At 64.0% G+C, this 7,716-nt stretch overlaps 1 pseudogene; it reads right to left on the bottom strand.

The window, feature by feature from the left end:
• LOC105500451 overlaps positions 1–5,186 on the bottom strand; it is a 10,728-nt pseudogene extending 5,542 nt beyond the window's left edge.
• Between the last annotated feature and the right edge of the window lie 2,530 nt (positions 5,187–7,716).

Raw genomic sequence — 7,716 nt, 5'->3', positions numbered from 1 at the left:
CGCCGGGTCTGAGAGGGGACACTGCACCCCGAGGCGAGCGCCCAGCCGCGGCTCCTGGTCCCTGCCCAAGGCCGCCCCTGCGAGGTGGCCTTGGCCGGCCGTCCCCTAGGGTGGCTCGGATCCTTTCAGCCAGCGCTCTGGAGGTGACGGGGCTGCACCATTCTGGGTCAGGCAGCCAACGCGGGACACGCGCATCTCCGAGCTTGAGGCCCACGAAACCCAGGTGACCGACCGCGCCGGTGCCCCCAAAGTGCCCACGCCCGGACTGATGGCCTCAACAGTCCCTGAGCCACGCTGTCTCCCCGGCCCGGCCGGCAGAAGGAGCTGATCCGTTACCAGAAAAGTCCAGATGCAAAGTCGGTGTCGTGCTGCCGCTTCCTGTCCGCGCACCGCACCCACCTGGGGCAGCCACCGACCGCGCAGGACGCGCCTCCTACCCCCCACACAGGCTGGGCCCAGAGCTGGTGCCCCTCGGCGACCGTCCGCCCCCCCGTCCCGCAGACCCCAGGGCCCCTGCTGCTTTGCACTGGAAACAACCCAAGCCAGCCCCAAAGCTGAGGGGGGCAGGGTCTTTGGAGGAAGCGTTGGCCTCTGGGCTGAAGATCCAGGCCCCTGGCACCTGCCGGGAGGGGGCGTCTCATCTCTGCAAAGGGGCAGCCCCACTTGGCCAGGTCAGAGGAAGCATCAGTGGGGAGGCAGACTGCGCACTTGGAGGCTCTAGGCATCATAGGTGGGGAGCTGGCTGCCAGCCAGGCCTGCCTCTCTTTCCCACCCCACCCTCTGGGTTGGCTCTGGCACTTGCTTGGGAAGACCCTCATCTCTGTCTGCAATGCCCCTTCCCCCTGGAGGCCCTGCGTTCTGCTTGGGGTCGCAGCATCCTTCTGTGGCCCTCAGAGCATTGCCTGGGGCACCCACGGAACTCATCTGTTAGGCCTGGGACGCAGGTAGCTGGGAGTGGGGGTTTAAGTGGAGGCAGTGAGGGTGGGGGCCTAGCCCAAACCGTACCACTTTCCACCCCCTGCCCCTGGGAGAGCAGACACCACCCACTCAGGCTCACAGTGTCATCCCGGTGAGGACCTCCATGGAGAGCTCCTCTTTGCCAAGGAAAAGTAAAGTTGCATGAGGTCTGCAAGCAGGCAAGGTGACCTCTTCCCGGCTCCCCACCCACCACGGAGGCTTCAAGTTCTTGGGACACCAACAGGGGACTCCAGTGCCACTGGATGAAGGGAGACTGAGGTTGGCTGGGGCATCCAGGGTATGACCCGGGGGCACAGTGGTGCAGCCAAGACCCTGCCCCAGGCTCTACCAGCAGCTGCTCCTTTCCCCAGGTTGCAGTGACCACCAGGGGAGGTGCTGGGCGTCCAGCTGCCACAGGAGGGGTGGGGAGGTGGGGAGTCTCTGTGGCAGTCGGGGCCTAGGCCAGCCAGCTGAGGACATGTTGGTGCACTCCTGGGAGGGCAGTATGCGGGTGAGAGTCCCCATGCAGGGTGATGCCCAGAAGCCCCCACGTTTCCAGAGTCATCTCTGGTCCACCTTGAAGTCCCCAGGAAAGTGCTCTTGTCCTCTGTGGGTGTGAGCCACTAGACCTGAGTGGACACTGGGACGGGGCTTTCAGAGAGGGTGGTGGTGTATGGTTTGAGTGTCACCAGGTATTAATTAAGCACTTGCTGTGTGCCAGGCACTTTCCCACACAGGACGGAGCTGGACCACCCTCACAGTCCCTGCCCTGAAGATGCTGGCCTTGTGGAGGGAGGTGGGCAGCAGGTAACCCCAAAAGCACTTCTCAGAGGTGGGGACTTCAGGAAGGATGGTATGGGAAAGCATCTTTGGTGTCATTTAAACTGAACCCTGAAGCTTCTGACCTCCTGCAGGGAGAGGCCAGGGTGTTCCCTGGGGAAGCTAGAGCAGAGTGTCTGATGACAGGACAGGGACCCAGGGGTGGAGAGTGGAGGGGAAGCCATTGGAGCCACCTCTGAGTCTACCTGATGGGCCCATGGGGGGACCTGCACCCCCTCCTCCCATCTCCCATCCCTGCCCCAGCCCTTCAGCTGGGGCCAGCTCCACCCTGTGTGCATGGCCCCACCCACCCTGACCTCATCACCTGCTAGTGAGCCTTGCAGTTTCAGAGGGAGGACCTGATAGGGGAACCTGGACCAGGGCTGTCCCCTGGCCATGAGTGCCAAGCTGGAGAGCTGGTGTATGAAGGGGTGGCCTGCCCCTCCACACCCGTGGGTGCTTCTCGTTAGGTGGAACGAGAGACTTGAGAAAAGAAATAAGACACAGAGACAAAGTATAGAGAAAGAAAAGCCGGGCCCAGGGGACTGGTGCTGTGCTTACAGAGGACCCACACTGGCACGGGTCTCTGAGTTCCCTCAGTATTTATTGCTCAAAAGATAAGGGAGTAAATCAGCAGTAAGACATACAGATACACGGAGATGTTCCATTTCCCAGGGACGGGCAGGAGACAGATGTTTTTCTTTTACTGAGATTTAAGAGAATGGTGATGGCCTTTAACCACAAGCAGCCTTTAGGCATTTGTTTAACAAAGCACATTCCTTACAGCCCAAAATCCTTTAAACCTTAATTACCACAGCGATGTCTCTTGTAAGGACAAGATTGGGGGTAGAGTCACAGATTAACAGCATCTCAAATACAGAGCCAAATGGAGTCTCTTAAATTTACTTCTTCCTATATAAACACAGTAACAGGCTGACCTCTCTTTTCCCCACAGGTGTAGAGGACATTTCTAGCTCCACATAACCTGGCCTGGGTGTCAAGGACAGCTGCAGAGAAGAGTGTGGACGATCAGGCTTTGCTGCCCATGAGATGGGGCAGGGATGGCCTGGGGGATGCTTCCAGATGAGAGACCACCCCACCCCACCTGTGGCTCCTAGGGATGGCAATCCCGGAGGTGCGTGTGTTTGTGTGTATGTGTGTGTGGTGTATGTGTGAGGATATATGTGTGTGATATATGTGTTTGGATGGCATGTAATGTGTGGTTATGTGTATGGTGTGTGTGGTGCACTCGCGGCAGCTAAGCAGGTCCCTCGTGCACCAAAATCGGAGGTGGCCAGGGCCTTGGGGGCTTTTGCAGGTGACCCAGGGAAGGACTGGTTCTCTCGAGGGTGCCTGCCCCCCTCCAACATCGTGCACCCATCTCAGCCAGAAACCGCACAGCTGCCTCCTGCACCAGGGACCCTCAGACGTGCCTGGGACCTGGAGCCCACCTGTGTGGTCGCTGTGGTGGTGTGGGTCTCCAAGGCCTCAGCCTCGTACAGGGCACCGCTGCCAGGGTGGTGGTCCCAGCTCCCCGCCCGAGTTGCAGTCACTCTGGCCAGCCTTGGCACTCTTCCTGTGCCGTGGCTGGTACTTGTAGTCGAGGTGGTCCTTCTTGTGCTGCAAGCGAAGCTGCTCTGCCTCCTCCACGGGGAGGCTGCTTCTCTCGCTCAACAAGCTGCAGTACAGGGCAGAGAGAGGGATGGCCAGGGCGCCCACTGTACCCTTGGCATGGGCACACACCACAGGGGAAACCGGTAGCAAAGGCCGGGGCAGGGAGGCTCTGACCAGGGAAACCCACCTGCTGTGGGCTCCGGAGCCTCGTGGGGCACCAGGCAGCACCTCCCTCTGGGAGAACCAGCTAGCGGGAGCCCGCAACGCCTGTTTGGGGAGGTTGGTATGCTTATGACAGCCAAAGAATAAGCCCCACACCTCCCATCCTTCCTCTTTCTACTTCCCCTCATTCCGGGTCTGTTGTCCCCTCTCTCAGGGGCTTTCTAAGGGAGGCAGGGGAGGCGGGCAGGACCCAGCCGGCAGTGGACAAAAGCGAGGCTTCCCAGGAGGGCTGCTGGTCTCTAGTGGGCAGCTTGGCTGCTGTCCCTCCATTCCCAGACACCCATAAGCCCTGGCAGGGCCCAGGTGCCTGTCCTCACTGAGCCTCAGGATACATTCCCTGGGACTTTTCCTGAGGCTCACCTCCAACCACCTGTGTGGCAGGACTTGGGGGAGCAGGGGTCTGCAATCGACAGCACCCCGTGGCTACGCCCTAGATCCAGACAGAAGGCAGGAGGTGCAGATATGCAAGCTCCAAGCTCCCGTTTTCCAGGTGAGGAGCAGGATACGGGTACCAGAGCCCCAAGCCAAGAGAACCATTTTAAACCCAAGTAGAGGACATTTGGTGGGGGCGGCCTGTCCTGAGCAACAAGTTCTTCACGCTGCAGTCCCAATTTCTGGAAAACTGACCTGCTCCATGTACACACGTTGCGCCCCGTCATCTCCATTCCTACCCTCCTTGCCTCGGGCAGAGGGTGGCCAGGAGAGGGCGAAGCTGCAGAGAGGGTACTCGCAGGCAAACCTGGTGCCCACCCACCCGCCTGCCCCACTCCCTCCCTATAGGTGGTCCAGGAGCTGCAGGGGCTGCGCCCTTTCTAAGGACGAAGCACCTCAGAGACCTGCATGCAGCTCGCTCTGGTGCCTGGCGGGTCTCTCGGGGCTGGGGCCATTCGCAGCGCCTGGGGGGTACCGCGGAGTGCCAGCCTGGACCCTCCGCAGGGTGTTCCCCACCAGAACTGGCTCCAGAGTGCATCCGCCACGAGGGTGCACACCCCAGGCGCTGCCCTCCTCGAACCCCGACTCCCATACCTGTCGCCGGACTCCGGCTGGCCAGAGGGTGTTTTTCCGCGGGGACCTGCCCTGACACCCACCCCGGATGCAGAGCCCGGAGCCTGTGTGAGGCCGCAACCTCTTTGCCTTCCAGGCCCCCGCTCGCAGTCCGAGACCAGGAGCGGCCACGGTCCGGAACCCCACCCGGGGCGCCGGCACTCATCGCCACAGCTTGCTCAGCATCTTGTTGAGCTCGGCGTTGTGCAGGTGAGAGTACTAGTAAGCCAGTTTGAGGCACGCTGCCTCTGCCCACACCATGAAAGAGTTCATGGGCCGCTTCACGTGCGGCTTGGCTTTGTAGCCCTTGAGCCCCTGCGACATGGTGTAGCGGATGCAGGCCGAGAAGCACTCGTCTGCCTCCTCCGCCTAGTCCCCGGCGCCTTCCACCCGCCCCCCGCGCGGTCCAGGCCCTCAGAGCGGGCGGGAGAAGGCGGCGCGTTGGAGTCTCAGTCCTCCACGTGGGACATGGTGGCGGTGCTGGACCGGCTGCAGGGCGGCTGGGCGCGGGCCTCGCTCATGTCCAGCATCGGGGCCGTGCGCGGAGGGGGACGCACAGGGGACGCGCACCGGAGCCGGCGCCCGGGGCTGCGCTGCGGCCGCTCCGGGACCCGAAATCGCCACGCGGTGAACCCGCCCGCCGCCGCCCCCTGGTTACCGCTCCCGGACCCGCAGCAAGTTTCTTTAAGCCGCGGCCCCGCGGCGTAGCTCCGCGCCCGGCTGCCCATTGGCGGAGCGTGCCCTCATCCCCCCCCCGGAGGCGGAGCCCGGCCTCCCCCGCTCCCTACCCATAAAGAAACCTCTGCAGTTTTTGCCGTGCCCGCACCCGGCCTGCCCAGCTCCGCGCCAGGTGGGCCCAGCGCCTCACGCCTAGAGCTCCGCTCTCCGGAGTCCCGGGAAGGGAAGCTGGGCAGGGAGGCCAGGGGGGTCTCCGGCGCCCTATCTCCTCTGAGGGCGCTGCGCGGCTCCTGGGTGTCGGCCCCCAGTCCTGAGGCTCAGCTAGGAAGCGGGTCTTCGGGCTGCTCCCATGACACACACACACACGCACTCATTCACTCACTCACTCACAGCCCATCTCGCGTCCCAGGTCTCGCCCACAGCGCGGGGTCAGCTGCTGCCTGTGGTCCCAGACAGGGTCGGTTACGCAGCGCAGCGCCCGGGCCCGGGCTCCCCGCCTCCAGGGTCGGCTCAAGTGGCAGATGAGCTCCTAGCTCTTCCAGAGTCTGCAGGCAATGCACCTGCAGGTAACGCGCGCCCAGGAGCCCCAGCTCCCCATACGGGTGCAAGCGTAGAGAGCGCGGGCGGAGGCGCGGTCTTGATGGTCAGGCAGCTGGAGGAGGCGGAAGCGCTGCGCGGGTTCTGTGCTGACCCCAGCGCTGAGTCCCTGGCGCCGCCAGACGGATGGCGTGGCCGGACGCGGGAGGCCCCGGGCCTAACCTAGGTTCGGGGGCGGGGAGGCCCCCCCGGCGGGGTGGCCCTGGATGGTCCTGCAGAGGCAGAGACCACTCCGAGCCTGTGAGCCCTGGGCGCCTGTGGAGGCGGGGAGAGGGCAGGGTGTGCCGTCCTGGGGGTGACCGTGGGTTCGGAGAGGGGACATTGCCCCCTAAGGCGAGCCCCCAGTCACGGCTCTGGGTCGCCACCTAAGGCCGCCCCCGCGAGGTGGCCTCGGCCCGGCAGTGCCCGAGGGTGCCTGGGATCCTATCCACCAGCGCGCTGTAGGTGACAGGGCTGCGCCATTCCGGGTCAGGCACCCAGTGCGGGACACGGGCGTCTCTGAGCTTGCGGCCTGTGACACCGGGTGACCAACCGTGACGGTGCCCCCAAAAGCGCCCACGCCCGGGCCGATGGCCCCCGCAGCCCCTGAGCCACGCCTCTCGCAGGCCCGGTCGGCAGAAGCAGCTGGTCCGTTACCAGAAAAGTCCAGATGTAAAGTTAGGGGTCCTGCTGCCGCTTCCTGTCTGCACACCGCACCCACCTGGGGCAGCCACCGGCCGTGCAGGACGCGCCTCCTACTCCCCACATAGTCGCGGCCCAGAGCTGGTGCCCCCGGTGGCCGCCCGCCCCGGTCCGCAGACCCCAGGGCTCCTGCTGCTTTGCATTGGGAACAACCTGAGCCAGGCCCGGAGCTGAGGGGGCCAGGGCCTTTGAAGGAAGCGTTGGTCTCTGGGCTGAAGACCGAGGCCCGTGCCACCTGCTCTTGAGGGAGTATCTCATCTCTGCAAGGGGGCAGGCCCCCCTCGGCCAGGTCAGAGGAAACAGCGGTGGGGAGGCGGACTGCGTGCTGGGAGGCTCCAGGCATCCTAGGTGGGGAGCTGGATGCCAGCCTGACCTGCTCTCTTTTCCCTGCCCCACTGTCTCGCTTGGCTCTGGCACCTGCCTGGGAAGACCCACACCTCCGTCTGCAGTGCCCCTGCCCCCTGGAGGCCCTGCCCTCCTCTCGGGGTCACCGCATCCTTCTGGGGCCCTCAGAGCATCTCCTGGGCCGCCCACGGAACTCATTCGTTAGGCCTGGGACGCAAGCAGGCGGAAGTGGGGGTTTAAGTGGAGGCAGTGAGGGTGGGGGCCCCGCCCAAACTGTGCCAGCTTCCACCCCCTTCCCCTGGGAGAGCAGACACCGCCCACTCGGGATCACAGTGCCATCTGGCTGAGGACCTCCATGGAGAGCTCCTCTTTGCCAAGGAAAAGCAAAGTTGCATTAGGTCTGCAAGCAGGCAGGGTGACCTCTTCCCAGCTCCCCACCACCACGGAGGCTTCAAGTCCCTGGGACACCAACAGGGGACTCCAGCGCCCCTGGATGACGGGAGACTGAGGTTGGCCGGGGGAACAAGGGTATGACCCGGGGGCACAGTGGTGCAACCAAGCCCCTGCCCTGGGCTCCACCAGCACCTGCTCCTTTCCCCAGGCTGCAGTGACCACCAGGGGAGGTGCCCGGTGTGCAGGCTGCCACGGGAGGGGTGGGGAGGTGGGGAGTCTCTGCAGCGTGGTGGGGGAGGGGGAGCCTAGGCCAGCCAGCTGAGGACGTGTTGGTGCACTCCTGGGAGGGCAGTATGCGGGTGAGAG

Source organism: Colobus angolensis, unplaced genomic scaffold (genome assembly GCF_000951035.1).
Source record: "Colobus angolensis palliatus isolate OR3802 unplaced genomic scaffold, Cang.pa_1.0 Scaffold668, whole genome shotgun sequence".
NCBI classification, from domain to species: Eukaryota; Metazoa; Chordata; class Mammalia; order Primates; family Cercopithecidae; genus Colobus; species Colobus angolensis.
Note: the sequence above shows the minus strand (reverse complement) of the source record. Positions and strands in the feature narration are given on the sequence as shown.